Below are 16128 nucleotides of genomic sequence, written 5' to 3' on the forward strand. Positions count from 1 at the left end.
TAACCATAGAGAATTAGTTGCTATGATACTGTACATATTCTTTTTCTATAGAGAGTTTTTTTTAATGGGAAAGGCAAGCTGCATCCAAGTGATGGCTAACCATTTTGTGCAATGTAGTTTTAAGTCAGAAGCAATAATATGACATATTTGCTGAAGAAAGCATTCATAATTTACAAGAGTAAATTAATTTTTGCTGTTTTTTGCTTTTTAAAGTCTAAATCACCCAAAGTTGATTGTAGTGAGCAGTTCATAAATAAAATAAATAAATAAAAAGGTCTTGAGGCATATAACATTGCTTTGTTACTTTGAATGTTGAACTGAATCTGGATCAGATACAGATAGTCCTTGACTTATAACAGTTTATTTAGTTGAAGTTACACAGCACTGAAAAAAGCGACTTATTACTGTTTGCAACATCCCTATGGTCATGTGATCAAAATTCAGACACTTGGCAACTGTCTCATATTTATGGTGGTTGCAGTGTCCCACAGTCATGTGATCACTTTTTGTGAACTTCTGACAAGCAAAGTCAATGGGGAAGCCAGGTTCACTTAACAAACATGACTAACTTAACGATTATGTAGCGATTCACTTAACAACTGTGGCAAGAAAGGTCATAAAATGGGGCAAAATTCATTTAAAATGTCTCACTTAGCAACATAACTTTTGGGCTGAATTGTGGTTGTAAGTTCATGACTATGTGTAATTTTAATGAGCTACTTAATAAGTATTTGCTACTATAAATATGTTTCAGGATTGTATTTAATATGTAGGTTATGTTTCCTAATATGGAGAAGTCTCTGGTATCGCACTGGTACCAAGTCCAAACTTTTGCTTAGCTTCACAGACATGATCTACACTTAGAAAATCAAGTCGATAAAGGTATTGTAATTGTTCACATGCTATACTTTGCAGTAAGGCACTGTTTTTCTGTTTGGACATGTCAACTTTCTGGAACTTCTGGAAGAATACACTATTAGTTTCTACTGTCCTTCATGATTTAGAAGTGACAATTTCCTGTTCCACAACTGCCCATGGCAGCACACACAGCATACTCTAGTTAACGTCTGGGAATGCCAGAAGAGAACCTTCAATTAAAACTATTTTGACAGATCTGAAAATTTCATCTTGAGTGCAACCCAATGACCAAATGGTATATACTTTAAGCAGTTAACATATAGTGTATAGGACTTTGCCAACCGTGGAAAGGATCTTCCAGGGTACTCTATCTTGTCCCCTAAAATCTCCTTACATTAGTTACATATTAATTAGTTTCTGGAAATTTCTAATTCTTTCCTTCTATCTTGGATCTGAGTTCATTCCATGTTCACAATGAAATGTCCATAATATCTGAGCTTTTTCCTTTTGTCCTGTTATAAATCTGGACAGTCTCTGATCAAGCTCATTCTCTGTATTCAAGAGTCATCCTTAAATACCAAAATTCCTTCCAATTTTTGGAGAAGCACAGACTTTCCCTTTGAAACAAGTCAAAACTACAACAAATCTCCAAAGTTAATATTTTAAGAACATCCTACTGAATAGTGTAATAAACATAGTAAATTTAATTTAATACAACCTGGGTCAAACTGGATCAACCAAACCCACTGGATGAATCAAGTACTAAAATGGTCTAGTACATGAAAATCATGGGAGAAGGTCATCCATGGTACACAGGATTTAATCATTTCCATCATTCCACCTTGGATAATATTTTTGAATTATGTTGGTGGAGTAGTGTTTCTGATATGGCCTGTATAAAGAATTCCTTTCTTAAGAGAGAGAGAGAGAGAAAATGAAAAATGAGGCCTTCATAGGTCTTATTTCTGTGTTAGGTTGTGAGGAATTCTTTTGCTCAGCATAAAAATTAACTGCAACAGGTGTTTCTTACCAACATACTTTAGTATATCAATATCAGGGACCTGTTATCTAAGGTTGTACTAACATAGGATAAAAAGTTTTCCAAGCAGGCCCAGAAGTTTGAGGTTCTGCATAGTATCTTAGCTATATTGCACTTTTTGGGACAGAGAGCTCTGATGTCATCCCGGGGATCTATTGGAGCCACTCTCCCAGTTTAGAAATCTCAGCCCCAAGTGCTGCTACCACCACTGAGAACACTTTGCCCTTATTTTCCACATCCTCACTGATTCCTCTTCCAGGCCCTGGTACTTTTCCAACTTCTCATACTCCTTCTCATACTACATCTATCAACACTCTGCCTTCTGGTCTTTGTCTACTATCTTAATGTCCAGCAGAAATGGTATTCAGCAGGTTCTGATCAGTTCTGGAGAACCAGTAGCAGAAATTTTGAATAGTTTGGAGAACCGGCAAATACCACCTCTGACTGGAGATTTTACAGTATCCTTCCCCTGCCATGCCCATCAAGCCACACTCACAGAACCAGTAGTAAAAAAATTTGAATCCCACCACTGATGTCCAGTTGATTGTCCAGTACCTGTTTGTTCATCTGGATCTAGTCTTCTTATTTTCCATACAACCTACTGTTGGATCTCCCCTCTAGAATTAGGAGGATCTCATCCATATTCTGTTCAGACATTCCTGTACATCATGCCAGCTATTGGTTGTGCCGTTCAGCGTATACCATTCCTGACTGCATCGTACAACCCTGCCACCATGTGTTGGACTATCTCTGAGGCCTCTCTGTATAGTCTGCACCTTAGATTCTGACTAATGTAGTAGACCCCTTTTTTAATGGATCTGATGCTTAGTATCTGTTCTCATGCTGCTATGATCAGTGCCTTAGCACTGTCTTTTAGTTCAGGTGTTTGCCACCTCCGCTGTCTGCCAATGGTACATCCCATGCAGGGACTTGTCTTGCCATGATTCTTCCTTTGGTTGAGCTTCTTTCCATGTCTGCTGCTGCCTCAGGCATTATCTTAGCAGCTCATCCTTGGGTACCATCTTACTGATATACTTGTGGTTGCTCTAGATTTTGTGAAGGACAATGACTCTGAAACTCACCAACCCCACTAACCTCTTTCTGGCTGGTATACAGACTCGAACGACTTGGGGTGGAAACCTCCATAAACTGTGAGAAATCTCTGGGTCTTCACATCTTGATTGTGCTGGGTTTACCTGTCCTCCTTTGACCAACCCACTCTACTGGTAGAGTATCTATTCATGGCATGGATCTTGTACTTCCCACTGCAAGACACATTCCATCATTTGGAAAAGTCATCAGAACAGCTTATGTTCAGATTGCTTACAATCAAAGAAATAAATATATGAATTGAAGGTGCTCACAATAGTAGAATATAGTATATAGAATAATATGAGTGGTCTCATCAATACAGTACAAAGCAGCACTATCAATTTACTTGATACTATCACTCTGCTGTTGCTGATGTTCCACTAGGGCATCTATATCCTTCTTATAGTTGCTACTTTAAGCCATGTACTACCTATTGTATACCCGTGCATTTGATTTTCCCTGTCTAGGTGCAGGATCTTACTTTTCTCACCATTGAACTCCATCTTGTTAGCTAGAGTCCGATGCTCAAGTGTGTTAAGATCCTTCTGAATCCTGAATCTATCCTCCCAAAAAAGGATATGTTGTCTGCAAATATCATGATCTTCCTTCTATCTCCTCATCTAGATCATTTACATACATTTATGTTGATAATTTACATATGTCAATCACTCATGTTCCATGTTCTGTGTGACACATGTTTTCTTACTGGTACATGTTCACATCATGATGGCAAGCACAGGAGGACAAGGTTTTTATGGTATAATCATTGATTTTTCTTCTTCAGGGACAGTGCACTGCATATTATTAATGACAGATTTCCAGATTCTGACAGAGTCTATGAATTATGGTCACAGTTTTCTTTTGGTTAAAAAACTCCCTCTTTGATGACCATAGTTTGTTTTTTGTTATATTTCACACATGTCAAACACAAAACCTGTGGGCCAGGTCCAGCCCACGAGTTGCTTAGATCTGGCCTGTGGGGCCACCCTGGAGACAGTGAGGGACTGGCCCCTGCTGCCTCAACCCACCCCATCCAGCAACCAAAGGAAAAACCTGAATGCAGAGGGCCTGAAGATAGCCCAGCCATTGCATCGCGCCCCTCCCATTCCTCCTCCTCGGCCCCTTGGCCCAGGCACAGACACTGCTCCTCGCCATAGCTAGGGCTGGACTTGCAATTACATCTATCAGCTTCATCCTGCAAAGTAGGGCTCACCAGGCACCCTCACCCAATGCCATGCCAGGAGCCCCGACTACAGGCTGAGCACTCCAGCCTCACCCTGCCATGGAAGGGGGCAGCAACCAAGGCTACGTTGTATCTCTCCAGCTGAGATTCATTGGGTGACGCCCTCCCCCAGTAAGCCTGGTTTGCTTGCCTTTTGTTGTGGATTTTGTCAGGGGAGCTCAAAGTCCACCCCAACTTTATTCTGGAATTTCAGGGTTAGAAAGCAGCTACCTTCCTGACCACAATGGGGGGGGGGGTTCTTTCTGACCACGCCTTCCTGACCATGATAGCACCCCCATTGGAGAAAAGGGGAAAGTACCACATTTGTAGCACCAGCCGTAGCTGCTGGGGCTAATGTTGTGGTCAGGAAGGCTCTGAAGCAGGTAGCTGTGGTGAGGGGAAGCAGGAGACTTTCCAGTAGCTGCAGCTGGTCCTACATATGCAACACTCCCCCCCCACTTTTCAACGGGGCTGCCATTGTGGTCAGGAAGGCTCCAGGGATGAAGGTTGGAGAGGTAGAAGTGGCCAATAAGGAGGCTGTGCCTCCAGGTGGCTCACCTCTGCAGGAATCTCTGGAGAGGAAGAGGGGGTGGCAGAGGAGCTGCATGAGGGAAGGCTGCCCCAATAAGCCAGCATCCTTACCACCCATGATTGGAAACAGGGATTCCCTTTCAAGAAGGGCTAGCCTCCTTTGTGCAGGACCAGAGAGTGCTGCTCTCCCGCCTCCACCTCTTGCTCTCCAGAGATCTGTCAAGGCAGAAATTGGACTCAGGGAAAACTGCTTCCTGCAAACGTTCTCATCCACGCTTCCACATGCAGCAGCAGCATCGTCCACCTCTTACTTTGCTAAGAGTGGGAACCAGATAGGGAAACACCAATGATGTCTGGGATTGGGAGAAGAATGTCTCCTTTGGTGTAGTGTGTGTGTGTATGTGTGCATGCATGCACACACACGCATACACACACACACACACACACACACACACACATGCACGCGCACACCATTCCAAACTTGGAGACTTTTATCCACATCTGAGCTTACAAACTGCCAATCATGCCTGGGCTTGGGGAGAAGACCCCCTCCTTCTTCTGTGGATAAAAGTCCCCAAACCTGGAATGCAGTGTGTATGTATGTGGGGGGGGGGGGAGGGTCCACACTTGGCTCAAGCAGTTTGGGGGGTCAAGGAGCTTGTGAGGCACCAATTGTCCCCTAGTCAAGTCAGCCGGTGCAACTAGTTCTGTCCCAAACCAGCCATCCCAAATCAGTCCCGGCCAGTGAGCTGCATCAAACTGGCCACACCCATCTAGCCTTGCCCACCCAACCACATCCATCTAGTCTCAGTGACTTCACTACTTTGAGGGCAACCATAATGCTGATGTGGCCCTCAATGAAATTGAGTTTGTTACCCCTGTTGTATTTCTACCTTGTCCTCAAAATTTTCTTAGCAGGAATACCACTAGAAAGGGGGTGCGACATTAGCTTTCCAGATGGATGCTGTCCTTACTGGCATTGACTCCTTGCCACATTTTGTACGCCTTCTCCTACAATCTGTCTAAGGAGATTAGAATCTTTGGTAGAAATGGATTGGAGTGGATTGTACAAAAGCATATGCATGCTTAATTTTTATTGTTAGGACAATATTTATAAGCTCTCCGTGGCTTTAGTTTAATATGCTCCCCGTGCTGCTGCTTGTGAATTTATTTATTTAGTTGATTTGTTAACTGGTCCAGTTTCCTACTTCCAAGAAAACTAGATCATTAGAACCATGAAATCACCAGGAGTCAAGCTCAGCTTGAAAGTGACTTTTATTTTTAATATTCTAAAACAAAGTAAAATCATTTTCATTCTCAAACAAGCTAAATGGTACTTTGATGTGCAGCATTGCACTGTTTCTACTTCAGTTTTTTTTCTACAACATAAAAATGGACAAAATGGAAACACCGGAGAAAAGATGTGATGTACAAGGAATTGATGAGCAGAAGTGAGCAGAACGGAGCGATGAGATATAGATCAGAGAGTCACACCTCTTTGGAAGGTATCTCATTTGCCAATCCAGTCTAACAGCTTAACAATGTCTGGTTTCTATTTCTAACATCACCAAAAAAAATTCAGAACACTTTAGGGTGAAAACACTTTGTATCTTGGTATTGCAAATATTTAGCTAAATGAAAAAGCACAGAAATAATTGCAAACAGATTTCTGCTTGGATATTTTTGAACATTCTGGTAGGTAATGCTTATAAAGAGCTGGAGATCATGCTTGTGTAGTTATAAACATTTTAAGTTAGTTAAATGGAACAATCAGATGGTCTGAATAAAAGAACTATACAATTATTCAATCAGGAAGGAAACGATCCTGTTTATGTGATGCAGAGGATGATTAGATGTAATTTTACCTGGAGGCTTTAAAAAAAATAGTATTATGTTTGCCAGTAGAAAGTAAAGTCCCATCTGAAATCTGCTAAACTCTAATCTTCATAGTGTAACTTGTTAGGGCTACTAAGCTGGGTGCATCTAGCAAAAATTGTCCATGAACGTTAATTGGCAATGTTGCAAAACCATCCACCTTGTGGCACTTTTATATAATGACTGACTTCAGCAGCTTCATACATTGGCCTCAAATGTTGAAGAAAAATAGGTAACACAGGTTAGTTTCTCATATATTTTTTTTGCTTATAAAATGCCAAGAAAGCAATCTTTTACATTCCAGTACCTTAGAGAAGGATATAATAATCCATGGAATGAGAAAGATCACAGGCAAAAAAGAATAAAGGACACCTGATTTTTCCCATGATCATAAACATTCATTGCAAGCAAATTTAAGCTGACCTTGATGTGTGTCATCAAAGGAAGGACCGTTTCAAAAGAAGGAATGACCCCTACTCTGGTCTTATTAATATTCACAATGATAAATGGAAATAGACATCATTCCCTCCATGAATTTGCCCAAACTCTATGAATGTGATTACTGAACAGGGCATTCTGTAGTTTACCCAAATCATGATTTTGGACGCAACACACACACACATACACAAAAGGAAAACCTACTGAAACAAATTACACAATATTTTAGGAGACATATAGCAGGATTTACGTAAATAGATGTATAGGATTTAAAATTAAATCAAAATTAGAACAGCATCCAACTTTTCTTTCCCTATATGAGCCTTACAGTCTAGACATGGATTCTAACTGGAGGATGCATCCATCCGTTATTTCATACAGATCCATTCCATGAGTTTCTGTTTGACTGCTTTCCTGTACTACATTATGTTTTGATATGTGACTTCGTCTTGCCAGTCATTCAAAATGGATGACTAAAACACAGATGCCATTTCAATTCCAAGCTTCCTAATAAAAGAACTAAGAAAGAATTATGCTATGAATTATCTGTGTCCATTGTTCAAGCAAGACATTTACTGACTGGGAAGGATTCAAGGCACCGAAGAAATGCAAATGATAAGGATATCAAAATAAGTATTGCAGCAGGTTAATGATCAGAGGGTGAAGAACAAAAAATAGTTTAAGATATGCATATACATTTTCCATTAATTACGATAGTGCCCCATTCTTTTACAAAGGAAGGAAAGGAAAGGAAAGGAAAGGAAAGGAAAGGAAAGGAAAGGAAAGAGAGGGGAGGGGAAGGAAGAGATTGCAGGAAACACGACTTCAGAAACAGAGTGGTCAATGTCTGGAATACTCTACCTGACTCTGTGGTTTTTTCCCCCAAACCCGAAAAACTTTAACCTTAGACTGTCTATCACCAGAGATGTATGTATGGGCAGGGGGAAGTTTTACTGAGGCAGCACAGAATAATCAAGAGAGCATAAAGCTAAAAGCAGTTCTGGGGCATGAAAGAAAAGCCTCATAGAATGGACCAAACATGGGGGAAACAGATGATTCTCCATTTACAAGTAAGGAAGAAAATAGAAAAATGCAAAGCTGTACAAGAAAGTTTGCAGAAGTGGCTTCTGGCAAAAATGATGTGCCACACTTCTCTTTCAGAAGTGAGCAACGAAAGGAGCCTGGAGGATATATGCAAACAGGGATGAAACTGACTTTGTTTCCTGGCTTTCTAAATAAAACGCAGTTCTTGAAGCAATCTCAAGCTATTCAAACAGGTGTAAATAAAAACACCGGCTTGATTGCTTGAAAACAATTTAAATCATTTCTAGGCCACCAGGGCAGTTTGCAGCCAGGACTTTGTGGAGGAAAGTAGTGAAGTGTCCTGAGGAGCTGGTTTCTGGTTTTTTTTTTCTATCCTCTTTCTCTTCAGGAAAAAATGTCAGGCTGCTGATGATAACAGCCTGTTGTTTGGACAGAAGAAACTGCTCACGTGAGCTTATTGAAAAGAATCTTAATAAGGGCCACTGGGTCATTTTTTGCTATGAGGGCTGTAGGACAGTGATCCCCAACCTTTTTTACGCCGCGGCCCGGTATCCCCAACCTTTTTTATGACGCGGCCCGGTACCGGCATTAGCTGGGCGCCGCCATCTTTTTTTGATGAAAAAGTGCTTCTGGTGAGCTTTCTACCCGGAAAAGCTCACTGGAAGCACTTTTTCATCAAAAAAAGATGGCGGCGCCCAGCAAGCCAGCGGCCTGGTAGGACTTGTTCCACGGACCGGTACCGGTCCGTGGACCGGTGGTTGGGGACCCCTGCTGTAGGAGATCATAATGATCAAGAACTTCAAGTAGAGAAGGAGGAGGCATAATTCTATGGGGACATTACTTGGGCCAATTGACTGTTTATTCTGAGTACAAGCTGCTGCATATCTAAAAAAGGAATCTCAATCACCATAGACAGGAAACAGCCACATCACTGTGCTCATGACAGCTTTTTGGCACAAAGTAGCCCCTTTGTCTAAGACCCCAATCCCCCAGGTGCTGCCCCAAGCAGGACAAAATGCTGCATGAAGCATTCTGCTAACTGCAAGCCCAGGATCTTTTTGGTTGAATGAAACAAAGCAAAGCAGCCTGCTTTGAAGGAGTGAGCAGCTTCAAAAAGATGCTTTAACTCGAATCCTTCTCAAAGGGAAATGTTCTTTAAAGCTCTGCACAGCTTTAAATATAAAAAAAAACATTTTTAAAAAATCCTCTTCTACATTTGTTGTGCAAGGGAAATGAAAAAGAATTGCTTGCATCACTACCACTACCCTGCCCTCCTGACATCATTTCAATATTAGCTGACAAATTTCCCAGCAGTTCCTCAGGAGCGGGGGAGGGCTACTAAAAAGGCATGAAACCACCAAACCACCTTTCCTTTGAAAGCTGCTTATGCTGGCCAGCTTCAATCCTAGAGTCAGGAAGTTAGATGAAGCAAGAGTTTTTACTAATTGGAAAAACACACCACCCAAACTCCACTGAGGTGCAATTTCATTAGTGGGGGTTATGTGCACATGGAAACCAGCTGTTTGTTTCAAATACATGAGCCAAAAGTCCATCAGTTCAGCTTCTGAACAGGAACCATATCTTTGAATCCCAGAGCCTCAGAGCTAATCCTAGAAGGAAGCAAATGCCGTATGTGGAAGAGCCTACGCTCATCCCTTATTACTTTGAAATAAACAAAAGGCAGCAGACATTCACTTGAGTAGGAGACATCCAGTAGGAGAAATCCAGAATCCAATACCTTAATCTCTTAACTCTAAAATTAGCAATAATGAACATTATTTCTATAATAATAAATAGTTCTAATTGTCAAATCCCAAAATTAAATGTTCTTTTCTTTTGGTTTCTAGCAAAAAGTCCAGACGTAGGTTCCAAATAGAAATAAAGTTAGACAAAGTCTTTTCTTTAATCAGAGTTGTCAGTTTTGCCATCTCAGCCAATTCCATTAGCTTCATCTTCCATTCTTCTATTGTAGGGATTTGTAAGACCTTCTATTTCTGTGCATACAAAAATCTTGCTGTTGTTGTCATATAAGGAAACAAAGTCCCATGTTTTGTTTCAACCTGTCTATTCATATTTTTATCCAAAATTTGCCCATTTAATCATACAGTATTTGACACATTCATCTTCCATATTTATTTTAAATATGGAAGATGAATATGTAATTTAAATATATCTGTCAACTGACCATAAACAAATCATTGACAAATATCAATTTCCATTTCCAAGTCCCTTGTTTTTAATTTAGGTAATTTAAAAATAAAACTCAATAAATTAGCATAGGTCAACAGTATATCATGTCTCTTCTTTAAAAGAAAACACTTCTTGGGGTAACAAACATACAGGAATTTTGGAAGTCAATCTTGCTTTACACCTGTATCAAACCCTCAGTATAGCACACTTAATAAAAAGAGTTTTAAAATCTATATTAACCTTATGTTTGTCATACGCTGCCAGGGTTCTGACGGGTACTCTAATTAAAGCTCTTGAGTTGCCAACCATAAGTAATTTTGCCACTCAATCCAAAAAATCATATCCTTCCAATTCCAATAATCTCCTATTTCTCAAAGTCACCCATTCTTTCCTCCATAGCAGACAGCAAACAATAAAAAACAATTTTAGATCAGGTAGTCCTAATCCTTTAGCATCTCTTCCTTTAACATCTTGCAACAATTATATTTAATTCTTAGTTTTTTACATTGCCATACAAACTTAGAAATATCTTTTTGCCTTTGTTTGAATGATACATCAGTCATTGATATTGGTATTGTTTGAAATAAAAATAACATCATAGGTAAAACATTCATCTTAATCACTAAAATTCTACCCAACAATGTCAGTTTTAATTTGTCCCACCTCAGTAAGTAAACTTGTATATTTGTAAAAGAGCAAATATTTAAGTATCCCGTCTCCTCTCTTCTTATGGAGCTAATCCCTATAAGTAATTGAGTTGTTCTGAAACAAATAAAATAAGAGAAAATAGAATCAAATATGTTTCTGTCTAAACAACTAGAAGGTCTGTTGAAATCCAGCTTACAAAATACAAACTAAGATGCTTGCTCTTTTCCATAGTTTCACATAAAACCACCCAAATTATTGGCTTCATTTTTATTCATGTTTGTCTTAATCCTCAGTAAATATTACTTAAATGTGATACCTAATAGGGAACTTGGCATTTGAGCAATAGTATTAACTGTTCAAACCACTCTACAGATTGTAGAAAGTTTGAGCTTAATACCCCTAAGAGGCAAGGTAGAAAACCCAACCAGTTCATTAAGCAAACCACTAGGATCTATCAGATGTCTGGGTCAGACAATTTTAACCAGCCCTACAGATGTTTGCACTGACCACCAATTTGAAAGCATATGTAAGTCACACAGTCTGCCACTACCTGTTAGATCACCAGCTCCACCTAAACAGAAGTATGCCGTGCTGCGCATCTGGACCACACACTAGGAGTGATTGATATGCGTGGTTATTATGATGGATGCAAACTCCTGATTTGCTTCCAACTTGAGCAATCTTAGTACAGACACTGAAACATCCTAGTGCAAGAAGTTTAGGTGTTTGTAAGATATATATATATATAAGCCTGATAATGGCAGATGAGATTCTGCCAAAACGTTGCTACAACTTTAAAAGCACAACTATAATGACGTGGGAAAATACCCGAACAAAGCTGAATGCGAGATTATATATATATATATATATATATATATATATATATATATATATATATATATATATATATATATATATATATATATATTTCTGAGGTTCTTGTGGGTATTTGTATGTGGATCTTTGGTTATTCGGGTTTTTTCCCGCGTAAGATTGGAAGTATCTAGGCAACGTTTCGATGAAGTCTCATTCATCATCTTCAGGCTTGTGTCTTTGGCTCTGTGCTTCTCAGAGTGATGTGAGCTTGCAGCTGCTTCTTCCTTTTAACTGCTAGTGGGGGTGTGACTTGATTGGGTGGGGGCTTGGCTGTGTTCTGATTGGGTGGGGGTGTGTTCTCATTGGTTGGGAGTTTGGCTGTGTTCTGATTGGTGTGAAGAAATCCAGCAAAGAATCATACCCAGAGAGAGATCATCCAGATGCCCTAAGCTTTATGGTCTCCCCAAGATACACAAAGAAGGAACCCCACTTAGACCAATAGTCAGCTCCATAGGCTCACCTCTACAAAACCTAGCCAAATTTCTCGCCAAACAACTACAGCCCTATGCAGAATCCATCAACTCACACGTAAGAAACTCATTCCAGTTCATCGAGATCATAAAGAAACAAAACTTACAACCCAGCGACCTACTAGTGAGCTTCGATGTCATATCCCTCTTCACCCAAGTGCCAATAAAAGAAGCCTTGACAGCCATCCAAAACAAATACAACCCCCCCAAGCACATCCTAGATCTGACCAACCACTGCCTATCCAATACATACTTCACCTACAATGGACAAAAATACAAACAAATAGAAGGAGCACCCATGGGATCACCCCTCTCACCTGTCATCGCAAACCTCTACATGGAACACTTTGAAACACAAGCTCTAGAAAAATATGATCACAAACCCAAACTCTGGCTCAGATACATAGATGACACCTTCATAATCTGGCCACACGGGAAAGAAAAACTGAACAACTTCCTTACACACCTCAACAGCCTACAGTCCAAAATACAATTCACCATGGAAACAGAAGCTAACAATCAACTTCCCTTCCTAGATGTCTTGGTATACAAAAAAATCCAATGGCTCCCTAGGACACACCATCTACCAGAAGAAAACACATACAAACCGCTATCTACACGCACTCTAACACCACCACCCAGCACAGATCAATTCTGTAGCCGAGACACTCATCTCCAGAACAAAATGCTTAGCCAACGAACAACACCTAAAAACCGAACTACACACTCTCACTAACGTACTAACAGCCAATGGATTCCAAAGAAAGAAGATTACCCACCTAATCCAAAAAGAAACCCCAACCAAATTCCAAGACAGAGAACAAGAGAACAGCAAAGCCCTCCTCCCATATATAAAAGGCACTACAGACAAAATCAGCAAGATCCTCCAAAAACACAACATTAAAACAGCATTCTGCACAAACAGAAAAATATCCACCATCCTAAGAAACCCTAAAGACAAAATCGAGTTAGAAAACCAAGGAGTATATGAAATCCCTTGCACCGCCTGCCCCACCACATACATTGGACAAACTAACAGAAGAATAAGTGCACGCATTGAAGAACATAAGAACTCAATCAAAAAAGAAGAACCAACCTCTTCCCTGGTCCAACACCTCAAAGCCACAGGACATGAGATTGACTTTAAAAATACCAGAACTATCGCCAAAACCAAACACTTCAACAACAGAATAATCAGAGAAGCCATAGAGATAGAAAAATGCCCACACAGCATGAATAAACGAGATGACACCTCCCACCTACCAGCCATTTGAAAACCCGCCCTCATGAACAGACGAGTACCTAACATGAAGAATGACACCAGACCCACACCCACGAGGGCCACACAAGATGCCACCACCACACTTCCACGTAGAAAGCAGACTCACACCCACACAGAAGATGAGACACGACCACGGACCAGAAGCCACACTGCAGCTGCATCACTACCCACTTCAAACCCCTCTGAGCCATACATGAAGCGAGCTGACACCCACCATGAAGATGCGGCACAACCACAAACTCGAAGCCAAGCAGCAGGATCACAGCTCACCAGCTCAAATCCCCCAGCAACTAAGACTAACCTGAGGACAACCAAGCCCCCACTCGAACAGAACACACCTCCAGCCAATCAGAACACGGCCAACCCCCCACCAATCAGAACACAGCCAAACCCCCAACCAATGAGAACACACCCCCACCCAATCAGAACACAGCCAAGCCCCCACCCAATCAAGTCACACCCCCACTAGCAGTTAAAAGGAAGAAGCAGCTGCAAGCTCACATCACTCTGAGAAGCACAGAGCTGAAGACACAAGCCTGAAGATGATGAATGAGACTTCATCGAAAGCGTTGCCTAGATACTTCCAATCTTACGTGGGAGAAAACCCGAATAACCAAAAGATCTCATATCTCTCTATATATATATATATATATATATATATATATATATATATATATATATATATATATATATATATATATATATATGTGTGTGTGTGTGTGTGTGTGTGTGTGTTTTCTTAAGTTTTCGTGGGTACTTACATGTATGGCATTCAGCTTTGTTCAGGTATTTTCCCACGTCATTGTAGTTGTGCTTTTAAAGTTGTAGCAACGTTTCGGCAGAATCTCATCTGCCATCATGAGATTCTGCCGAAATGTTGCTACAACTTTAAAAGGACAACTACAATGACGTGGGAAAATACCCGAACAAAGCTGAATGCCATATAGATAGATAGATAGATAGATAGATAGATAGATAGATAGATAGATAGATAGATAGAGAGAGAGAGAGAGAGAGAAATGTATATATATTTATCCTAATATACATAAAATCTGGTACACATCTTTGAACACAATCCACTCTAACGGGATTCTGAAGCCTCACATGGATTCTTTTCACATTAGGTATTTCACATATATCCACTCTAAATCCAAGTCTGAATGCTGCTCAGGAAAATGCAAAGCTTTCCCATTTCTACTGTTTTTCAAAAGCTATTCTAGGCATAATTGTTTCCACATTAGCTCTTTTCTCTGGAACGGTTATCTTGGTCACCCCCTGCCCACTCCATCCCTATCTCAGACCTGGATGACTTCTCTTGGCAAGGTGACAGTAAGCTGGATTGCACCCAATCTTATAACATAAAGCATTAGCCAAGTGCTTTATTTCTTAGCAATGTTTTCATTAGATGTTCTTCCTGAAACTGTTTACTGCATAAGGATGATTGAAGACGCATAATAGCTGTGTAGAAATCTGCTGAACAGCAGAAATTAAGTGTTACCTTTAGTTCTCACTCATTGTTTAGATGTATTTCTTATGTTGGCCTTCAGGGAAGACTGTGTCTCATGGCCAAGTACTTTCTAACACCATGTAGGACACAGTACATGATCTATCCAAACTATATATTCACTTTTATATGTTTGATACAATCACAGTTTATTAACTTATCTATGTGTTTATGAAATAAAATTTCATTAACAAACATGAATTGATGGGTATTGATATGGAACACAGCTTCTTTTCTCAACCGTTCTTTTTAGAACGATGAAATTGGCGATCATACTGATTGGCAATGGGAGAAAGAAATATCTAAATACTGGATTATATTAGCCTCTGAATAACAAGTTAGCAAACCATCCACCTCTGAAAAAATAGTGCAACTTATGTCTATTAGGCAGTTTTGCTACAGTAGCTGCCTCCCGGGGTGAATAGGCTGCAGCACCACTTTTTCATGGTAGAAGTAGATAGGAGAACAACTTGTATGGTTGTTGTCTTCATTTGATGGTTAGTAGAACTCTGGGCCATCAGGCATTTCTAGGAGGAGAATTCATATTTTATCTGTTAAGATTTGTACCTTTTCTTCCTTCAGAAACTCAAATGTCAGCCATCCCATTGGCATGCACAGCAAAAGAAAATCCATACAGGCACAGAAGAAGCAAAACCAGTTCTGAGATTTTGGCATGAAGTGCAATATAATGAATCCCCCTTTTCCTTCCCTCGGGCTGCCCAGTGTCCACTGTTCACCAATCCAGATTTAAGTATTTTATTTTGGGAAAACAGTCTGTACCTTTCAAAAGTCTTCAGCTCATGACCATGGAGTTGTAAGATTTTCTCAGGCTGCAAACAGCTCATGTAGACCCACACATTCCTATCATACCCATCCGCTCTCCCTTGATTCTTTGTCAAGCTGCGAGCAGAAAGAGGTGTTTTGTGAGTCAAACTTGACAATCATACAACATTTCCTCCCCCATTTTTCTTTGCAGAACAACAACCTATAAGAATCAGGGTTAGGCAGGGGTGGGATGCTACTGGTTTGGCTTGGTTCTATAGAACCGGTAGCTCTGAA

Source organism: Notechis scutatus, chromosome 2, assembly GCF_049901735.1.
Source record: "Notechis scutatus isolate UNSWTSFEM ecotype Mainland chromosome 2, rNotScu1.2, whole genome shotgun sequence".
Taxonomy (NCBI): Eukaryota; Metazoa; Chordata; class Lepidosauria; order Squamata; family Elapidae; genus Notechis; species Notechis scutatus.